The sequence below is a fragment of the Protopterus annectens genome, chromosome 13.part0 (genome assembly GCF_019279795.1).
Source record: "Protopterus annectens isolate FY-2018-M chromosome 13.part0, PAN1.0, whole genome shotgun sequence".
In the NCBI taxonomy this organism is placed as follows: Eukaryota; Metazoa; Chordata; order Ceratodontiformes; family Protopteridae; genus Protopterus; species Protopterus annectens.
In genome coordinates, this window is record NC_056747.1 from 138,778,295 (window position 1) to 138,800,187 (window position 21,893).

At 42.8% G+C, this 21,893-nt stretch overlaps 1 protein-coding gene across 3 annotated transcripts in view; it reads right to left on the bottom strand.

Annotated features, from left to right (window-relative positions):
- Positions 1-21,893, bottom strand: part of MED26 (mediator complex subunit 26) — a 527,523-nt gene that overhangs the window by 98,087 nt on the left and 407,543 nt on the right. Inside the window, exon 1 of one of the 3 annotated variants that reach the window (XM_044090731.1) lies at positions 19,574-19,677. The exons of the other annotated variants lie outside the window; for them this stretch is intronic. The gene's annotated coding sequence lies outside the window, so the exon portion shown is untranslated. Of the gene's footprint in view, positions 1-19,573; positions 19,678-21,893 lie in introns of those variants that run through there. 3 annotated transcript variants of the gene reach the window in all.

Sequence of the window (21,893 nt, forward strand, 5' to 3'; positions counted from 1 at the left end):
TCTTGACCCAGATGTCAGGTGCCCCCCTTACTGGAAAGCAATTAAATATATATATATATATATATATATATATATATATATATATATATATATTACACACACATATATATATATATATATATATATATATATATATATATATATATATATATATATATATACATACATACATACATACATACACACACATACACACAAGGTATACCTCCAACAAAAAAACAAATACATCAAAAAGCTTTTAAGCATAGTAAAGAAGAGTAGAAGTATAGCCAAAAGAAGTCAGGGGGCTGGAGAGAGGGTAACCAGGACTGCAACAGTGAATACACTCTAATATAGACATCTATGGTAAGTGTACACTACTGTACTATGTTCTTCGTGTTTCACTGTTGCAGTAATCACATCTGGTAGATTCCCAAAGCTAAGGATGGGAGGAAGAATTTAGATAGCATTAGGACCAGCTATAAGGCCCTGCAAGACTGCAGTGGCAAAGCCAGCTCTGGATTTAGAGAAAATTGGTAAATGGTAATGCTTGGTGAAAGTATGTACAGAACTCCAGGTAGCAGCTTCTAGGCTGTCCCTGGTAGTGACACCTCTGAGAAAGGCTGTAAGAGGTAGATGCAGCCCTGGTTGAATGGGGTCTAATCCCCTGTGGGATAGATTTTCCATGGTGCTTATAGCAGAAATAAATGCAATGGCCTATCAATTTAGAAATGGTTTGCTTTGAAATAGCCTTCCCGACTACCTCTGCAGCAAGTGCCACCAGCAGTTCAGATTTCCTTTGAGGTTTAGTCCTGTCCAAGTAAAATTTAAGTTGTCTGTGCACATCTAAGGAGTGCAGTATCTGTTCTCCTTTGTTCTGTGGATTAGAAAAAAAAGAAGGTTGGCAAATGAATGGACTGATTAAGAGCCACACTGGATACCACCTTGGGCATAAAGAAGGGATTGGTCCTGAAAGATGACGAAAGGCTCCACTGCCAAAAGGGCCTGTATTTCAGATACCCTTCTTGCTGAAGTGATTGCTAAAAGGAAGGATGTTTTCCAAGAAAGGAATTTTAATTCAGCACTTGCAGCTGGCTCAAAAGGAGGAAGAGTGAGTTTTTCCAGTACAAAGTTAAGGTCCCGGGCTGGAGCTGGGGCTCTCCTGGGTGGTCTTACGTTTTTGGCCCCTCTGAGGAACTGCTTGAACAGTAGGTGAGAGAAGAGGGGTGGTTCTGTGTTATAATGAGCTGAAATGGCTGAGGCGTGAATTTTGATTGAGGAAAAAGAAAGGTCTTTGTGAAGCATCTCAGTTAAGTATTGGAAGAATCTGAGGTAAATTGGGCACTGCTGGGGCCATCCCTTGAGTTTGGTTCCAGGCACAGAATATTTTCCATTTTTCAGCATAAGATTTTCTAGTACTAGGCCTCCTTGCCTCCAAAATGACATCCAACACTTGTTTACTGAGGGATGGTAACGAGAGATTAGGTAATTAGCCAGGCTGCCAGGTTCAGGATTTGAAGCTGAGGGTGCAGAATCTGGTTCTCCTGCTGAGACAGCAGGGTAGGGGTCTGAGGCAGGCGCCATGGAGCCAGCAGTGACACACTGCGCAAGAGGGGGTACACCAGTGTTGGTGTGGCCAGTCTGCTGCAATCAGTATCATCCTTGGTTTGTCTTGTTTGATCTTTAGTAGTACTTTGGAGAGGAGAGGCAAAGGAGGAAAGGCATAAACTGATAGATTTTTCCAGCTGAAGGACAGAGCATCCACTTTCCAAGCTTGTGGGGAGTCCTTGTGCAGAATTTGTCCAATTGGTAGTTTTGGGGGGAGGCAAACAGGTCTATATCTGGGCTCCCCCATTTGTTTATCAACATGTTGAAAATCTTTGGTTCCAGTTTCCACTCATGTGGGTCCATGAGATTTCTGCTTAGTTTGTCTGCCAGCGTATTTAGTTTTCCTGGCAGGAACTGAGCCTGTAGATGCACTTGGTAGCTCAGCTGTGTTCCACAGAGGCATGGCTAGTCTGCAGAGAGGGTAAAGATCGGTACCCCCCCCTGCTTGTTTATGTACCACATAACAGTGGTGGTGTCCGTCTTTACCATTAATTGTCCTGGAAGAATCTGGTCCTTGAAGGCTGTCAGAGAATTCTGTACAGCTAACAATTCTTTTTGATTGATATGCAGGTGCATTTGACTTGGGTTCCATTTGCCCTGAATGCACTTTCCTGCCAGGTCAACCCCCCATGCATAGTCTGATGATACTGTTAGGGTTTGGGTGGCAGGGGGTAGAGTGAATGGTAGTCCCTTGTTTTGGTGGCAGGTCTGTGCCCACCAAAGGAACTCTAACCGTAGGCAAGGTATGATAGGAATCATTGCTTCTAGATCCTGAGAATGTTGACACCCATAGGCTTTTTAGATACCAATGTAGTTTCCTCATATGCAGTCTTGCATATGGAATTCGTAGAATGCAGGAGGCCATGAACCCAAAGGCTTGCAGTATTTGCCTTGCAGATAGCAGGGTTTTTGTGGCCATTAGTTTGAAGATGTCAAATGAATTTGTTTCTCTGGCATGCGGAAAACCATCTGGGAAGTTGTGTTCAAGCTTGCTCCCAGGAATATAATTCGACAGGGTACCAGATGTGATTTTTTTTTGTTTATGGTGTACCCCAAACAAGTTAGCACCTTTTGTACAAATGCCAGATGATTCAAAAGTATGTCCTGACTTTGTCTGAATTAGACAATCGTCCAGGTATGGGTATATTTGAATATTTCTTTGCCTGCAAAATAGAATGACGAACTAGGCACTTTGTGAATACCCTGGGCGCAGCAGATAAGCCAAAAGGCAGTGCAGAGAACTGATAGTGCATGTAGCCTGCTTTGAAGCGTAGGCATCTTCTGCAAGATTCCCTCTGCTTGGGATGTGCAGGTAGGCTTCCTTTAAATCCAGTGTTGCCAACCAGGCATCTTTGCCTAGCACAGGAAGCAACTGGTGAAGAGTTAACATCTTGAATTTTGGAATCAGCAAAAAGTGTTTAAGACAGAAATATGCCACGAGTTGTCTTTTCTGGGTACCAGGAAAAGTAGAGTAGAAACCTTGTCCCCTTTCCGCTTCTGGTACAGTTAGAAAAGCCTTTATACTTGAGACAGTACTTGCTTTTGAGCCTCTGCCCACTGATTTGGGGGTAGATCTGGCTAACAGTTGGGGGTTGGTAATGTGTGGAAGTGAAATCTGTATCCTTGGGAAACTATTTAAAACCCATTTGTCCTGGGTAATGACTTCCCAGTTTTTTGCCTGCAGAGCAATCTTTCCCCCTAAAAGAGCAGTCAGTTGAGAAGTGCTTGGAAGTTTTAAAGTTGTCATTGAGAAAGTTTACCATAGGGGGGAGTCTTACTACTCCCTGATGTGGAAGTGGGAGCCCCCCACTGCTTAGTCCTGTGCGCACCCTGGGACTGAAGCCTGGGTGTTCTGCTGGTTCTGGGTTTGGACTGAGAAGGTCTGGAAGAGGCAGGAAAGGACCAATTCTTAGAGGGTGAATGTCTACTAAATCTTGGAGGCTGTACTTGTAGGAAATCTTTAACAGTTTGCATAAATTTAGCTTTTTTCTCCATCTTTTTAAGAACTTCTTCTGCTTTGTTGCCAAACAGGCGGTCCTGATTTAAGGGAGCATCCAGCAATTTAGCTTTAACATGATCTGGCAAAGATTGCTCCTTAAGCCAAGCATGCCTTCTAAGTACAGACACAGTGACAGCAGCCCTGCAAGATGCCTCTAATGAATCAAAACCACATTGCAAAGTATGTTTTCCAACCTGTTTAGCAGAATGCATTACATCCTGTATATCCTTGTTTTCAACACAATCATAAATCATTTTCTGTTTAAGCAATCCAATAATATGCTGCTGATACTTTAATGTATGAAACTGGCAGTTTAAGGCCCTAATGGCCAAGCTGCAGAAGTGTATACCTTCTTACCCCATCTATCCAGCGCCCTGGAGTCTCTATCAGAGGGGGTAGGATTTTTGGCAGTAGTAGCCTTAATGCCCTTGGGTCCCTGTGAAATGGTCTCAGGATCCGCAGTAAGATTTTTAAAAAGGAACTTGTGAGAGTCAGGAACCCTGTAATATCCATCAGGTTTTCTGGGAGCAGGAGGTAGAGTGTCAAGGACCAAGCTAGATTCCAAAAAGGCATCAACAACAATGTCTAGTACAAGAGGGATAGCTAAAGGCCTGTGTTGGGGCAGGAGTAAGAAATCCCTAAGCCTCTTTTTAGAATCAGAGTAATCCTGGCTTTACCCAAGAAAATGCTCCCTAAGAGCATGCAAGGTTTCACCAAAAGAAAAATCCTCAAGGGGGGGGGGGGGAGCAGAGAGAATAGAGTCCTCTGCATCAGAATCCTCAAAGGTAGATAAGGGTAAATCCTGGTCAGAGGAAACAGAAATTTCAGAATCATGGTCAAAAGTATCATAAGCAAATTCAGTCCTAGGTCTCAGAGGGAGAAGGTTGGCTTCTCCTGATTAAAGTAATAAGGTCTTCAGCCATTCTTATCATTTGTTTTTTAGGCATAGAGGCCTGACCATGTGGTCTGGGTGTCAGTTTTCTATGCATGGTTCGAGTTTTAGGCCTTGAAGAAGTCGTCTGTTTAATATGCAAGTCGGTAGGGCTGAATACACCCTCAGAAGCCGGTGCCTGCACAGCAGCTCTAGACCCATCCAAGGTAGAGACATCCGCAGATTCCACAGTTGAAGCATCTCATGGCATACCGGACTCCGAATAGGACTCGGTAGAGGGCATCAGGGGCTGCTAAAGCGCCTCACTGACTACCGGCGAACTGGCAACTGGCTTAGGAGAAGCGTCGTCGGCAGCTTTGGACCTAGGTGGCCTGTCTCCGTCTTTATCTTTGTGTTTTTTTGGAATGTCGGTAGTCGGATGGCTTACCGAAGACATATCTGGATAATTGAACAGAGTACCAAAATATTTAGAAGCGTAAATATATAGACGAATAGTTCGTTGCTTAACTAAGGCACAAAACCGACAGTGAGGTACGTCGTGGTCAAGGCCTAGGCAAGGAATTCAGTACGAATGAAAATCTGAGGTATTTGCTTTCCACAAGAAATACAATTATTGACTTTTACTGACATCGGTTTAGAGCAAGCAAAGGTTTCCCCAACGGGGTACTTAGCTTTAGTTGAAGACTTCGGTTCTGAAACTCGAAAACAAAAATTTCAGGAGTTGGCCAACTGGCACTTGCGAACTGCTTCTGCTTCGGGCACCACACGGCAAGACAGACTGATGCAATGGTATTGGCTGAATGCTTTATACCCGACTACACGACGTCACGGAAGATGAGACAGCAACCGACGCAGGACCTAAGACTTTGGTAATGAGGCGGACTGAGGGCTACTGCAAGCAGATAACCCAAATGTGATGACTGCAACAGTGAAACACGAAGAACATCTGTGTTGCTTCTAAAACACCCCCCCAGATTGGGTAATCCTAGTCCACCTTGTTTCTATTGGAATAATCAGCTTATCCCCACTTGACCCTTGCTGTCTTCCCTTCCCACAAAATCCTTCAACTCTTTTCTAACCGCTATCCATAGCTTCTCCTCTGGTTGATAAAGCTATGCCTAACCTGTGTACAAGACTAAAAGGACTAAAAAAGTACAGTTGTGTACTTACCATAAATGTAGATGTTCGAGTGTATTCACTGTTACAGTCATTACAATTGGGTTATCCTGCTGGCAGGCTACCCGCAGTTGGCCTGAGTTCCAAAGTCTAGGTCCGGTGTCGGTTGCTGTCGCCTCCTCCCTGACATCAGTGTGCCAGGGGTATAAAAGATCCAGCCGACGCCATTTTCTTCAGTTTTTCTTGCCCCACATGTCAGGTGCACCTAAAATGGTAGGCTCACTAATGCCAATAAGCATGCATAACCAAAAAACAACTTTTCCTTCATCTACAAGCAAATACACCACATAGGTTGTATAGAATAGAGAAGTACAGATAAGTCCCAGCAAGGAAAAGGGGGATGGTGGGAGGGTAGCCTGGACTGCAACAGTGAATACACTCGAACATCTACATTTATAGTAGGTACACAACTGTACTATGTTTCACTTTTGCAGTCATTACAATTGGGTTGAATCCCAAAGCTATGGTTGGGAGGCTGGTGCTAGATAGGATTAGGAGAGGCTATCAGGCCCTGCAGAACTGCAGTGGCAAAGCCTGCCCTGGATTTAGAGTATAGAGGTAAGTGATAGTGCTTTGTAAAAGTATGCACTGAACTCCAAGTTGCAGCTTCTAAGATGTCTTTGGTTGGTACTCCTCTGAGGAAGGCTGCTGAAGTGGCTGCTGCTCTGGTGGAATGTGGCCTAATGCCCTTAGGCACTGATTTGCCATGCTGTGAATAGCAGAAACGAATGCAGTGGCCTATCCACTTTGAAATAGTCTGCTTTGAGATATGCTTTCCTCGTGATCCTGCAGCATATGCTACTAGAAGTTGTTCAGTCTTTCTGAAAGCTTTGGTTCTGTCCAAGTAGAAGCGTAGCTGTCTGAGTGTCCAAAGAATGCAGAAGTCTCTCCCCCTTATTCTGTGGGTTTGGGTAAAAGGGAGGCAAGTGAATTGTTTGGTTAAGAGCCACACTGGTCACTACCTTAGGCATAAATGTAGGGTTTGTCCTCACAGAAACCCTGTCAGGATGGAAAATGATAAAAAGGTTACACAGCCATGAGTGCCTGTAACTCAGACTAGTCTAGCAGAGGTTATTGCTAGGAGCAGAGCTGTTTTCCAGGATAAGAATTTTATATCAGCTGTAGAGGCTGGCTCAGGCGGAGACAGTGTAAGTTTTTCCAAGACATAGTTGAGGTCTCATGCAGGTATTGCTGCTCTCTCCTTGGAGGTCTTATGTTGTTGGCCCCTCTGAGGTCTGCCTTAATAATGGATGAGAAAAAATAGGTGGTTCTGTATTGTAATGAGCTGAAATGGCAGAGTCATGAATTTTAATTGATGAAAAGGAAAGGCCTTTATCCAGCATCTCAGTTAAGTATTGCAAAATCTGAGGAATATTTGGAACAATCGTGTCAATACCTTGTGCCTGGTTCCAAGCACAGAATCTCTTCCATTTTTCTGCATAAGATTTTCTGGTGCTAGGCCTCCTGGCCTCCAAAATCACATCCATGACTGCTTTAGAAAGAGGTGCGTCTTGAACGGCTACATTATCCGCTATGCTGCCAGGTTTAAGGTCCTGAGTTGGCTGTGCAGTATCGGACTGTCTTGTTGGGTCAGTAAGTGAGGAATTTGAGGTAATGTCCAAGGTGGGCATTGAGACTAGGATTGGGTACCAGTGCTGGCGGGGCCAGTCTGGGGTAATCAGTATCATTTTTGGCTTCTCTTGTCTGACCTTGAGGAGTATCTTGGGGTGGAAAGGCATATACTGCTAGGTTTTTCCAGCTGAAAGATAGAGCATCCACTTTCCATGCTTGTTTGTGATAAGTCCTTGTGCAGAATTTTTGTAGTTGGCAATTGCGAGGGGAGGCAAATAGGTCTATGTCCGGGCATCCCCAGTTCCTTGTTATCATGCTGAAGACTTGTGGATCCAATTTCCACTCGTGGGGATCCCATTAGGTTTCTGCTTAGTTCGTCTACCAGAGTATTTATCCTTCCTGGCAGGAATTGTGCTTGCAGATGTATTTGTGGGACACAGTATTGACTTACCAAGTTCATGGCTAGTCTGCAGAGGGGGTAGGAATGTGTGCCCCCCTTGTTTTTTTATGTACCACATGACTGCGGTGTTGTCCGTCTTTATCAGTAGTTGTTCTGGATGAAGTAGTTCCTTGAAGGCTGTCAGGGCATTTTGAACTGCTAGTATCTCTCTTTGCTTGATATGTAGATGCATTTGACTTGCGGACCATGTGCCCTGAATACATCTTCCTGCCATATGGGCCCCCCAGGCATAATCTGATGCATCTGTTGTCAATGTCTGCCTGACTGTGGGTAAGGTGATTGGCTGTCCCGTGTTGTGCTGACAGGCTTTCGCCCACAAACTCCTGTTGCAGGCAGGGAATGAGGGTAATTATTGTTTCCAGGCTGTGGCAATGTTGAGTCCAAACACTTTTTAGATACCACTGAAGTTTCCTCATATGCATTCTTGCATATGGAATTAGCAGAATGCAGGATGCCATGAAGCTCAAAGCCTGCAGAATTTTTCTTGCAGATAACTGGGTCTTTGTTGCCAACATTTTGAAATAAGTAGTCAGTTGTCTGCGTTTGTCTGGTGTGACATGAGCCATCTGGGCAGTTGCGTTTAAGCTTGCACCCAGGAATATCATCTCTTGAGAGGGTACGAGTTTTGATTTCTTTTCGTTTACTGTGTACCCTAGGCCTGTTAGTAATGTTTTTACAAACGCCAGATGCTGTAGTAGTGTGTCCTTGTTCTCTGCTTGAATAAGTCAGTTGTCCAAGTAAGGATATATTTGAATTCCTCTGTCTGCAAAAAGCAATTACTGATGCCAGGCATTTTGTGAAGACCCTGGGCGCAGTAGATAAGCCAAAGGGCAGTGCAGAGAATTGGTAATGCATTGAGCCATCTATAAATCTGAGGCATCTTCTGCATGACTGTCTGATTGGAACATGCAGGTATGCCTCTTTTAGGTCTAAAGCCACAAGCCAAGCCTTCTTGCCCAGCATAGGCAGAAGCTGCTGCAGAGTTAACATTTTGAATTTTGGAATATCCAGGAATGTGTTCAGGATAGACAGGTCCAGTATTGGTCTCCAGGTTTTGTCCTTTCTGGGCACCAAGAATAGCCTTGAGTAAAATCCTAGTCCATGCTCTTGCTGTGGTACTTGCTGAATGGCTCTCATGTCCATGAGGGATGAAACTTGTTTTTGTGCCTCTGCCCATTGATTGCGTGTCATGTCTGGCATACCATTTGGCCTTGGCAGGGTGGGAAAATGGAACCTGTAACCCTGGGATACGATATTTAAGTCCCATTTGTCCTGGGTGATCATGTGCCAATTTTGTGCAATTTTCTCCCCAAAGGAGCTGCCAGAAGAGGAGTGCTTGGTGTTGGCAGGGGAAAGTCATTGAGACTGTTTCCTGTATAGCTGTGATTTTTCTTCTACGCTTTTGGAGGTTGAAGCACCCCATTGTTTAAGCCTGTATGAGCCTTGGGGCTGTGATCTGTCTCTGTGGCCTGTCTGACACTGGAAAGGACCCATTATTTGCAGGCCAGTTCCTGCTAAATCTGGGAGGCTGTACCTATAAGAAGTCCTTGACTGTTTGCATAGATTTAGCTTTGTCCTCCATTTTCTTCCAACACCTCTTCTGCTTTAACACCAAACAAGTTACAAGGTATCATGTTGTAATGGAGCATCTAATAATTTTGCTTTAACATGATCGGGCAGATTCTGTTCTTTTAACCAAACATGTCTCCTAATGACAGAAAGTACAGTTTTGTACCTACCATAAATGTAGATGTTAGAGTGTATATACTGCTGCAGTCATCAAACTTGGGTTATCCTGCCGTCAGGTGGTCCCACAGTCGGCCGAATACCAAAGTCTTGGTCCGGCGTCGGTTGTCGTCGCTTCTTCTCTGACGTCAGTGCGACAGGGGGGAATAAAAGAGGCAGCCAACGCCATTTTCTTCAGTTTTTCTTGCCCCAGATGTCAGGTGCCCCCAACTAGGATGGCAATACAAATAACTATGCAAAAATACCTTAGTAGATAAACAATAGTACTAGCTGTTAGCAAATACATCATATAGACATGCATCCAATAGATTGATGTACATGGAGTTATAACCAACACCCTGGTATGTAGAGGGGATGGTGGGAGGGTAACCTGGACTGCAGCAGTACATACACTCGAACATCTACATTTATGGTAGGTACAAAACTGTACTATGCTCATCGTGTTATACTGCTGCAGCCATCACACTTGGGTTGAATCCCAAAGCTATGGATGGGTGGCTGGTGCAAAACTGGGTTAGGTGAAGCTAGGACGCCCTGCAGAACTGCAGTGGCAAAACCAGCTCTGGTTTTTGAGTATAATGGAAGGTGGTAGTGCTTGGTAAAGGTGTGCACTGAACTCCAAGTAGCTGCCTCCAGAATGTCCTTGGTTGGAACCCCCCTGAGAAAGGCTGCTGGTAGAATGGGACCCAATATTAACAGGCACTGTTTTCCCATGGTGCGAGTAGCAAAAGCGGATACAATGTGCTATCCATTTGGAGATGGTCCGTTTTGAAATAGCCTTTCCTTGTGAACCTGCAGCATAGGATACAAAGAGTTGGTCCGTTTTTCTGAAGGTCTTTGTCTTATCCAAATAGTAACGTAGCAGTCTGCGAATGTCCAAAGAGTGAAGGAGTTTTTCTCCTTTATTCTGGGGGTTTGGATAAAAGGTGGGTAAATGGATGGTCTGAATCAAAGCCACACTGGATTCTATCTTTGGCATAAAGGTAGGGTTAGTTCGTAAAGAGACTCTGTCCTGATGGAAAATGATGAAAGGTTCCACTGCCATAAGTGCCTGTAGTTCTGAGACCCTGCGTGCTGAGGTGACAGCCAGCAACAGAGCTGTTTTCCATGACAAGTATTGTAGTTCTGCTGAGAAGGCTGGTTCGAAAGGAGGCAGTGTTAATTTTTCTAAAACAAAGTTGAGGTCCCAAGCTGGCGTTGGGGGTTTTCTGGGGGGTCTTATATTCTTAGCCCCTCTGAGAAACTGCCTTAGTAAAGGGTGTGAGAATATGGGAGGATCCGTATTATACGGAGCTGAAATGGCTGAAGCATGGATCTTAATGGATGAGAAAGAAAGGCCTTTGTGTAGCATCTCAGTTAAGTACTGCAGTATTTGAGGTATGTTTGGTATCCAAGGATTTTGGCCTTTAGCCTGGTTCCATGCACAAAATCTTTTCCATTTGTCTGAGTAAGTTTTTCTGGTGCTGGGCCTTCTGGCCTCCAGAATGACATTCAGGACGTCCTTTGAGAGAAGTGTTGATTGATAATTCAAGGTATTCTCCATGCAGCTAACTTTAAAGTCCTGAGCTGACTGTGAAGGATCTGAGAGTTTTGCGGAGTCAACAGAAGTGGGAATTGAGGTAAGATCCATGGAGGGCTGTGAGTTAAGGTCCTTAGTAATGGGTACCAGTGCTGACGTGGCCAGTCCGGAGCAATGAGGATCATTTGTGGTCTCTCTGATCTGACTTTCAGTAATACCTTGGTCAAGAGAGGTAGTGGTGGGAAGGCACAGACTGTCAATGCTGTCCAACTGAATGATAGGGCGTCCCCTTTCCAGGCTAGGGAATGATAAGTCCGTGTGCAAAATTGCTGTAGTTGGCAATTGTTGGGGGAGGCAAATAGATCTATGTCTGGGCGTCCCCACCTTTGAGTTATCATTGAAAATACTTGTGGGTGTAGTCTCCACTCGTGAGGATCTGCCAAATTTCTGCTTAATTCGTCTGCCAATATGTTTTCCTTTCCTGGCAGGAATTGTGCTTGCAGTTGTACTTGGTAAGTCAATGCTGTGTTCCACAAGGTCATTGCCTGTCTGCATAAAGGGTAGGAGTGTGTTCCTCCCTGTTTGTTTATGTACCACATAACTGTGGTGTTGTCTGTCCTTAGTAGTAGTTGTCCTGGATGCAAGAGGTCCTTGAAGGCTGTCAGTGCATTTTGCACAGCTAGCATCTCCTTCTGGTTGATGTGTAGATGCATTTGTTTTGCAGACCATTTGCCCTGAATGCACTGTCCTGCCATGTGTGCTCCCCAGGCGTAGTCTGAAGAATCTGTTGTCCTAGTTTGGTTTGCTGGAGGTAAGACAAAAGGAAGACCCTTGTTTATTTGACATGCTTGAGCCCACCATAGGAACTCTTTTTGAAGGCAGGGAATGAGAGGTATACTTGTTTCGAGGCTGTGCCTGTGTTGAGTCCATACACTTTTCAGGTACCATTGTAATTTCCTCATATGCAACTTTGCATGTGGAATTAGTTGAATGCAGGATGCCATGAACCCCAATGCCTGCAGGATTTTCCTTGCAGTGAGCTGGGTAAAAGTTGCCATCTTTTTGAAGTACTGAGTCAGTTGTTTTTGTTTGTCTGGCATGAGATAAGCCATCTGGGCCGTTGTATTTAAGCTGGCACCCAGGAATATTATGTCTTGTGAGGGAATTCGCTTTGACTTCTTTTTGTTTACTGTGTACCCCAGGCAACTTAGCAGCTTTGTTACAAATGCCAGATGCTGTAATAGAATGGCCTTGCTGTCCGCTTGGATCAGACAGTCCAGATATGGATAAATTTGTATTCCTTGTTGTCTGGAGTATGCAATTACTGATGCCAGGCATTTCGTAAATACTCTGGGCGCAGTAGATAAGCCAAAGGGCAATGCAGAGAACTGATAATGCGTTGTACCTGCCAAAAATCGGAGGTATCTTCTGCAATCTTGTCTGATAGGGACATGCAGGTATGCCTCTGAGGTCCAACGTTACCAGTCAAGACTCCTTGCCCAGCATGGGAAGAAGCTGCTGTAGTGTGAGCATTTTGAATTTGGGTACCTCCAGGTATGTGTTTAGAATTGAGAGGTCTAAAATGGGTCTCCAGGCTTTGCCCTTTCTTGGTACTACCAATAGTCTTGAGTAAAAACCTTGACCTTGCTCCTTTGTAGGTACCTTTTGAATTGCTTTCATATCCATGAGACCTGAAATTTGCATTTGTGCCTCTGCCCATTGGTTTGGAGGCAGATTTGGCATGCCACTCATCCGTGGTAAAGTGTGAAAATAAAATCTGTAGTCTCGGGTAATAATATCCAGAACCCATTGGTCCTTTGTTATGATGCGCCAATTTTGTGGAAATAGAGCCAGTTTTCCTCCCAAAAGTGCTGCCAGGGCAATTTTGCTTGGCAGGCGAAGAGGGAAGTCATTGTGTTTGCTTCCTGGAGGGTTGAGATCTTTAGTCTCCACCTCTTTGAGTTGTTGTATGCCATTGTCTAGGCCTGAAAGAACCTTGTGGCTGGCCTCTGCCCCTTGGGCGTCTGTACCTACCCCTTTGGGGTTTGTCTGATGCAGGAAAGGACCAGTTTTTTGATGGCCAGTTTCTGCTGAAATGAGGAGGTTGTACCTGTAAAAAAAAATCTTTAACTGCATAGATTTTGCCTTTTCTTCTATTTTCTTTAAAACTTCCTCTGCTTTGACACCAAACACATCTTTCTGCAATGGAGCATCCAATAACTTTGCTTTGACATGTTCTGGTAAGGCTTGCTCTTTTAGCCAAGCATGTCTACATATTACAGATCCTGTGACAGCTGCTCTACATGAGGCTTCCAATGAATCAAAACCACACTAAGGTATGCTTTCCCACCTGTTCTGCTGCATGCAGCAAATCCTGCATCTCTTTGAAATCAGGTTGATCTGTCTGAGGGATCATTTTCTGCTTTAACTGTGTAGTCAAGTACTGCTGGTATTTTAGCATGTGGAATTGGCAGTTTAAGGCCCTCATGGCCAAAGTGGCAGACGTATACACTTTCTTCCCCCATCTTTCTAATGCTCTGGAATCTCTTTCAGAAGGTAGTGGATTCTTAGCAGTAGAGGCCTTAACCCCTTTGGGACCCTGGAAAATGATTTTGGGGTCTGCAACAGGGCTTTTATATAGAAACTTAGGAGAATCAGGAACTCGGTAGTATCTGTCTGGTTTAGCTGGTGCAGGAGGTAAGGAATCTGGGTTTAGACTCGATTTGGTGTAAACATCATCCAAAATGTCTAAAACTGGAGGAATTGCAATGGGTCTATGCTGTGGGAGAAGAAGGAACTCACGGAGTCTTTTCTTAGAGTCAGAGTTCTAATCTTGGCCTTCCCAGTGGAAGTGTTCCCTCATGGTGTGTAAAGTTTCCCCAAAAGAGCAGTCTTCAGGGGGGGAGACAGTGGGAATGGACTCTTCAGCATCTGAGTCTTCATAGGGAGGGAGGGAATAATCCTGGTCCTCAGAGTTAGCTGAGGAAATGGATGCTTGGTCAGAGGAAGGATAACCTTCCTCCAGTCTAGGCCTTTTGTCAGGAGGGGGTTGTGAACCCCTGATAAGGGTAATTAAATCCTCAGCCATCTTAAGCATCTGTTTTTTAGGCATATGGGCCTGTGGGGGGAACTGTGGACCCGGTTTCCTAACTTTTAAGGGGGTTTTAAGTTTAGCATAAGACTTAATAGAGATAGTTGTTGGTTTGAAGACACCTTCAGAAACCCAAGGCCTGTCCAAAATCGCCGGATCACCGCCAGGGTTGGCGTCTGTGGGATGAGATGGAACCGGCTCCTGAGGCCCAGCTGATTCGGTCTGGGGGGCCGTCAAAATTTCTAAATCAGCGGTAGTCAGGGGCTGCGTAGGCGCCTCGCTGAAAACCGGAGAACCGGCGGTAGGCCTTGCTGAGGCCTCGGTATATGGTCTTGGCCTTGGTTGCCTGTCCTTATCCTTGCGTTTTTTAATCATTGCTGATGTCGGTTGTTCCGACGACATGCTATAATTAAATTTTCTGCCAAAATAATGTCGGGCGAAATCTGCCCGACGCTTGATTGTACGTTTGTTGAACCTAGCACAAAACAGACAACCAGAGACGTTGTGGTCTGGGCCTAGGCAAGGAATACAATAAGAATGAAAATCCTTATGAGGTATTTGCTTCCCACAAGAAATGCAATTATTAACTTTGTCTGACATCGGTGTGAGGCAAGAAAAGTTTCCCCAACGGGGTACTTAGCTTTAGAGAAGACTTTGGGCTGAAATTCGATTCGAAAATCTCAGGAGCTAGCCGACCGGCACTTGCGAACTGCTTCTGCTTCGGGTACCGCGCGGCTAGAAAGACTGAAGAAAATGGCGTTGGCTGCCTCTTTTATCCCCGTGTTGCACTGACATCAGGGAAGAAGCGACGACAACCGACGCCAGACCAAGACTTTGGGATTCGGCCGACTGCGGGACCGCCTGACGGCAGGATAACCCAAGTGTGATGACTGCAGCAGTATAACACGAACATCCTGTAACAGCGGCCCTGCAAGAGGCTTCTAGAGAATCAAAACCACATTGCAAAGTATGCTTTCCTACTTGTTCAGCTGCATGCAATAAATCCTGTTTTCTGCACATTCTGAATTTGTCAACATTTTCTGTTTAAGCAGTGACATTAGATATTGCTGATATTTAAGCATATGAAATTGACAATTTAAAGATCTTATAGCCAAGTTAGCAGAAGTATAAATCTTTTACCCAATCTGTCCAGGGCCCTTGAATCACTATCAGAGGCATAGGGTTTTTTGCAATGGAAGCCTTGACCCCTTTGGGACCCTGAGAGATAGTTTCTGGGTCTGCTGCAGGGTTTTTACAAAGAAATGTATGTAAATCAGGAACCCTGTAGTATCTGTCTGGTTTAACAGGAGCTGGTGGCAAAGAGTCAGGAGACAGTCCGAACTCTGAAAATACATAATCTACAATGTCTAAAACAGGAAGAATAGCAAGGGGCCTGTGCTGAGGTAATAAGAGGAAGTCTCTGAGCCTTTTCTTGGATTCTGAGTAATCTTGACTCTCCCTTTGGAAATGCTCCCTCACAGTATGCAGGGTTTCCCCAAAAGAATAATCCTCAGGAGGTGAGGCTGAAGGAATAGATTCTTCAGCATCTGAATCCTCATAGGGAGGAAGAGAATATTCCTGTTCAGAAGAGGAATCAGAGGAAATGGAAACCGGATCTGAAGATGCATATTCTATCTCTTGCCTAGGCCTTTTATCAGGAGGGGGATGGGAACCCCTGATCAAAGTAATTGGGTCTTCGGCCATTTTAAGCATCTGTTTTTTAGGCATGGAGGCCTGTCCAGGAGAATGCTGTACTTGTTTCTTTGTCTTTATAAACTCCGGTAGTCGGTTGCTTAGACGGCATTATATAGTTAAATCTTCTGCCAAAATAATGAAATGCAAAATCGTACCGATGCTTAATAGTGCGTTGGTTAAATCTAGCACAAAACCGACAACTAGCAACATCGTGGTCAGGGCCTAGGCAAGGAATATAGTAAGAATGAAAATCCTTATGAGGTATTTGCTTCCCACAAGAAATACAATTATTAACTTTTTCTGACATCGGTCTGGAGCAAGAAAAAAGTTTCCGCAATGGGGTACTTAGCTTTAATGAAGACTTCGGATCTGAAATTCGAATTTGAAAATCTCAGGAGTCGGCTGACCGGCACTTGCGAACTGCTTTTGCTTCGACTTGCGAACTGCTTTTGCTTCAGGCACCGCGCGGCAAGAAAGACTGGAGAAAATTGCGTCGGCTGCATATTTTATACCCTTGGCGCACTGACGTCAGGGAGGAGGCGACAGCAACCGACGCCGGACCTAGACTTTGGAACTCAGACTGACTGTGGGCAGCCTGCCAGCAGGATAACCCAATTGTAATGACTGCAACAGTGAAACACAAACATCACTAATTGCTTGTACCTTAGTACCCATATCACAAACCTTGCAGTTTCTCAATTTTTGTATTCTCTTCTGTTTAGTCTCTTCCCACATAGCCTTAGCTGTGACAACAGTCATTTCTAATCCATACTCCTAAATATTTCATTTTGTCATGTCCCCATAAATAAGGATATTGTTGGACCAATTTGTGTGTTGGTACATAATTTACAGTTACTGCTTTTGTTTTAAGCTTCATTAATTTTGTATCCTGAGAAGACTTGAAATTGTCTTAAAATAATCCACAACGGCGTAATGCCCCTTTCTGGTTTTATGTATAAAATAATATCTGCAAATAGAGCCAGCTTTTCCAGACTACCACACCAATTACATCCTTGAATTTCAGAGTCCCTTATTTTCTTTGCCAATGGTTCTAAATATAATGCAAACAACAACAGGCAAAGTGGACAACCCTGGCTGGTTCCTCTACTCAAGCAAAAGTTATCAGAGAAGACCCCACCCACTATTTTTTGCTTCCAATCCCTCATATACACTCCTAATCAACCTTATAATTGTATCAGGAAAAAAAAATGCTTCCATTGCCCTGCTCATGATGTCCCAAGTCTACTCTGTCAAATGTTTTCTATGCATCAAGACCCACCAATAACAGTGGTATTTTCTTACATTCTGCTTCCCTCTGGATCATCAATATTCTGTTAATATGGTCAAATGTTGGCCTCTCTTCCACAAAACCACACTTTGGTCATTAGAGACAAACACTTTATAATTGTGGTTTAGTCTTGATATGGGCCTGTATGAAGCTGGATCTGATGGATCTTAACCCTCTTTAGGTATTACCATTACCACTGTCTTCTTCCAGGAAGCTGGTACTTCTCTTAAAATACTGTTAAACAAAACCTTCCAGATCTTTCAGTTTTTTCCCTCCTAGCTTCCAAACTTCCACAGAATACCAACGATTCCTGGGGACTTTCCTGTTGACTGGTTATACATAGCCATTTTTATCTCATCTCTTCCTATCCTGTTAGTAATTGAGTCTCATCTACTGCCAACCTTGGCATATTGAATTCTTCCATAAACATTTGTACCTTTTCTTGATTTCCATATTTCTCTGCTTTTATACAAACTTTCATAAAATTTCCAAAATATTTCTAACATTTCTACAGGGTCTCATCTTCCCTGTCATAGGCTCCCTAGGCTTGGTGACAGTCCTTTCCACTTTGTTGCCTGAGTTGTTGTGCTAAAAATGTTTGTGTTCCAGAATTATCATAAAAAAACAGTTGCTTAACAGCAAACTTTCCAAACTCACACATATCAAAGTAATCCCTTATTTTCTGTTTAGCATTCTGCAGTTGCTCCTTTTCTTGTTCCAAGAGATTCTCTATTTTGCAATACTTAAACATCTGTCCATCCCTCTAAATAATTAGTTACTTCTTATCCATATCTTCCTTTCCTTTATTTCCACCCTAGTTTTAAACTCCACTTTAATTTTATCCCTTTCCCTATCTATATTTTCAGAAGAAATTCCCATCTTCTATAGTAGCTTCTGAATTAATTCCAAAACTCATTCCTTAAATTCCTGTTTTCAACCCATAGGTGGGAAAGCACCAGTGTCTCATTTTTATTTCATTATCTTGTGTTTTATTTTAGTGATTATTGGAGCATGATCTGAAATAGGTGCATTTCAAGACCTTCAATTAAAAGCACATGTTCCTGTGAGATACAAATTCTACCTAGTCTAGCCCAGTTTTTGCATCTTGGAGAACAATACTTAAATTCACTCTGAACTCCTACTACTGAATTCACATCTTCCATGCCAAATATCTTCACAAATTTCATTAAAAACTTACCCTCCTTTGTTATATTTTCCCTTCCAGGTCCCCCAGACACATCTTAACTGTTGCGAACCAAATTCAAGTCTCCATCTATAAATATTCTTTGCTGAAAGCTGATTTCTCTCAGAATTTTCTTAAGCTCCATTATAGCAGTTTTAGGTGTAATGTAAATGCATGCCACTGTAATCCTCCTCCCTTGTCAGTAGCCCCTTAGTACTATACATCTTCCATTATCTATTTCCCCCCCTTTTTATCACTATTGGTGCTCCTCTTGCAATTAATATGTACTCCTCTTTTCCTTTGCCCCAGACATTCCACTGAATAACCATCCTGAAAACCTTCTTTATCAAATTCATAAGTTCAGTTATTTCTAGGTGGGTCTCCTGTAGCATTGCTATTTGCACTCTACATTTTTTTCATATAGTTCACTACTTTCTTTTTCATATTTATCTGCAAGATCATTCAGACAAAGATTTTACAAAAAGAATACTTTTCTTATATGGTTATTACCACCTTTTATATACAGTTTTTTTTTTTTGTTAAATGTCTAGTTCCAACTTTTATGTAACATGCATATACTTTTCGGCAGGTTGGCTTTTTACACAGTTTCTTGTCATATCCATTCAAGCCTATGCCACATCTTTTATAACTTTTTTTGGTTTGTTTTTGAAAGCACTCAAACAGCCCCCCCCCCGCCCAAAAAAACATATCAACTTACACAAAACTATGTACATCTTCAAATATTGAAGTTTTTGCTTACTAATAAGAGTAAAAGTTCTAAGTTGACAGCCACACAGACAGGCTAGAGTTAACCACAAAGAAAGGTTAGTCGTGCTAAGATGCATGGTACAACCTGTGTTATTAGTGCTATTTGATTTGGTCTATCATTATAGCTCTCCCAGCTGAGAAAACACTTGAATGCCTTCAGTAAACATTTTCTCCAAGTCATTTCTCTTTAGTAAATGGTCTTCCAGTAACATGCAAAACTGCTAAGGATACCATATTTACCAGAAAAAAGCCTTATAACATTCAATATTCTTTTTCATGTACATACTTTTTTTTAATAAACTTGTTACTGGATAACGCCCAAGGTCTTAAGCTAGTCATTTCCCTATGTAAACATGGGAAAACGCACACATTTTTCTTTTGTTATACTCTCTTACCACCAGACCCTTCCTTTCTCCCCCCAACTCCCTCCCACTTTTTTTATATAACACTGCAGTGCCTACATTTCTTAAAACTGAACAAAGAAAATGAGAGAAGCAAGAAGAAAAAACAAAAGCACCTGTTTGTATTACTATTCCCGTTGCATTTCAAAAAAAGAAATTAGAAAACTTTACTTAAGTCTAATTGGTTTTGTCTTACCTTTAAAGTTCGCCCTGCTGGGAAAACCCCAGATTGCTTTCAGAGAACATGTCCTAGCCAATTTCTCTTTTCCCCCTCAGCCAATCCCCTTCCATCAGACTGTGTCCAGTTTCTCTTTATCAGATTTTTTTCTATGGAAACAAGAAGACTAGCTGCAGAATTGCTACTAAGTATACATGCATTTGCTAGAAAAAAGCCTCATAACATTTAATATTTTTTCATTTACTTGGTCTCTTAAAACTAATCAAAGGTCCTTAATCCAGCCATTTCCCCATGCAAGAATGAGAAAAAGCACATTGATTTTATCTTTATCATGCTTTAAAAAGTTTTTTTTACACTGCATTGTATATACTTCTCAAAACTGTACAAGGAGAGAGAGAGAGGAGGGGAGAAAAAGAAAAAGCACATGTGCCCAATCCCCCTTACACTTAAAAATAGCATGCAAAGAAAACCATACACCACAAACACAGTACTATTAAGAGAAAACATTTTCTTTACTTACGTAAAGCTTTCTCCCTTCTCTTCCCCTCCCCAAAGCATTTTTCTGAATGTTAAAAACATGAAATATGGCATGCACTTTAGTGTTCCCAAGGCCATCAAATTTTGAAAGTCTTGATATTTTCAGAATTTTTTTGTTCCGTCATATTTCACAAGCATAAAATTATTACATTGTAATCCCACAGTAAGTTACTGGTTTTATTACAGTTCTTCTCCTTCGCCCAAATCCTGTACCTGCTTCATTTCCAACATACTCTCGATTCTTCTTGTCAACTCTCATGCTCCCTTCCCCCTCTCAATTTTCCATTGAAATACTAGAAAAGGTTTCACAGGTGCAGTCTCTCTGCGGTCTTTATTACCAGAACAAAAAAAAAAGCAGAATCCCTGTTTCATAGCTCACTTTTTGTTGGAGAATCTTGTGAATTTCCTCCTTGGCATGTACTTCATCAAAAATGATTTTGTCCCTACAGGGAAGAATACCTTAACGAATCGCTGGATACAGAAAGTCTGAATTTCACACCTGCATCTCAAAATTCCCTGAATACTGAAATTAATTTACTCCTCTTCTACCTGGTGTACGAGTAATCATTTTCCACTAACACTTTGCTGTATTTTGTTCTTCTGCCACAGTTTTGTCAGAATCAACTCCTTCTAGTAGGATTGCAACTTCACTATTAAAAGTCTAGGTTGCTTTCTTATAGCTAGGTTTGGAGCATACACCCGATGTGACCTTTCAATTAATAACTCATGTAGTGGAATACCAGTCAAGTTGCTTATTTGTGCTTTCATAAAATTAATGCAGTCTGTTCCTTCCAGCTTCTCAGGTATAGCTGAAAATATCAGGTTTTCCCTATGTGCTCTGTCCTCTAATTCTATTTTTTTTTTAAACATCTCTTCCTGAGCATTCATATTCAGCCAGCTTTCTCTTCATTTCGACCTCTGATTTTCGCAACTTTATCATCTCACCTGATAATCTGTTTAAAGCTGCTTCCATTTTTCCAGCCTTTTGTTGTTTGTGTTGATACACTCCATCAGTGATTTGTTGACTGTAACCAGGTCTGTGTGCAGTTGTCATATTCTCCTGTGGGTTACTGGAAGTCATGTCTGAAGATTGCATTGCTTTTAGTTGAACAGCTGCACAACTTTCCCCAGTCAGTGTTTCTTCCTCACTTTTTGTAGCCAATTTTTTTCCAGATCTTCTGTATTTCTTTATTCCTGGCATCCAGGCGGTGCATTTACTAGCCAGTTACTGAAACTTCCCCATAAATGCGTCTACTGGCCTTCTCTGCAGAGTTTGTTTTCATACTGGGAGAGCTAGAAACAAGCTGTTACTCAATGTGCAGCCATCTTGAAGTCCCTAGAATCTGCCTCCCCTTCATCTCAGTCCTGTCTCTGAGGATCTACCTCAGGTTCCAAGTGGACAGATTATGATGGTCACTTTCTGAAGCACATTGAAGTCATTTCCATTAACAGAAAACTCACGTGGCCTTCTAAGAATTGGGGCTGTCAGTGAAAATCACATTTAAGACTAAGAACAAGCAGCTGGAAGTGGGGACACCAACTAGGCATAGACAATGAATGGAAACCACAGATGAGACCAAGGTGGCTTAATAAAGCCATGCAAAATGAATCTAAAGGAACTGTGCTAAGGTAGTTCAGACATTTAAAACAGAGCTTCTGATAACAGGACGAAAGGTGCCAGCAACTCCAGCACTTGAGCCACAAAAGTCAGGAAACGCTACACAGGAGGGACAAATGTCAGAGGGACAAACACAACTAATGCCAGAAAAAGGGGGTGTCAAACAGGGTGCCAGTGGAGAAA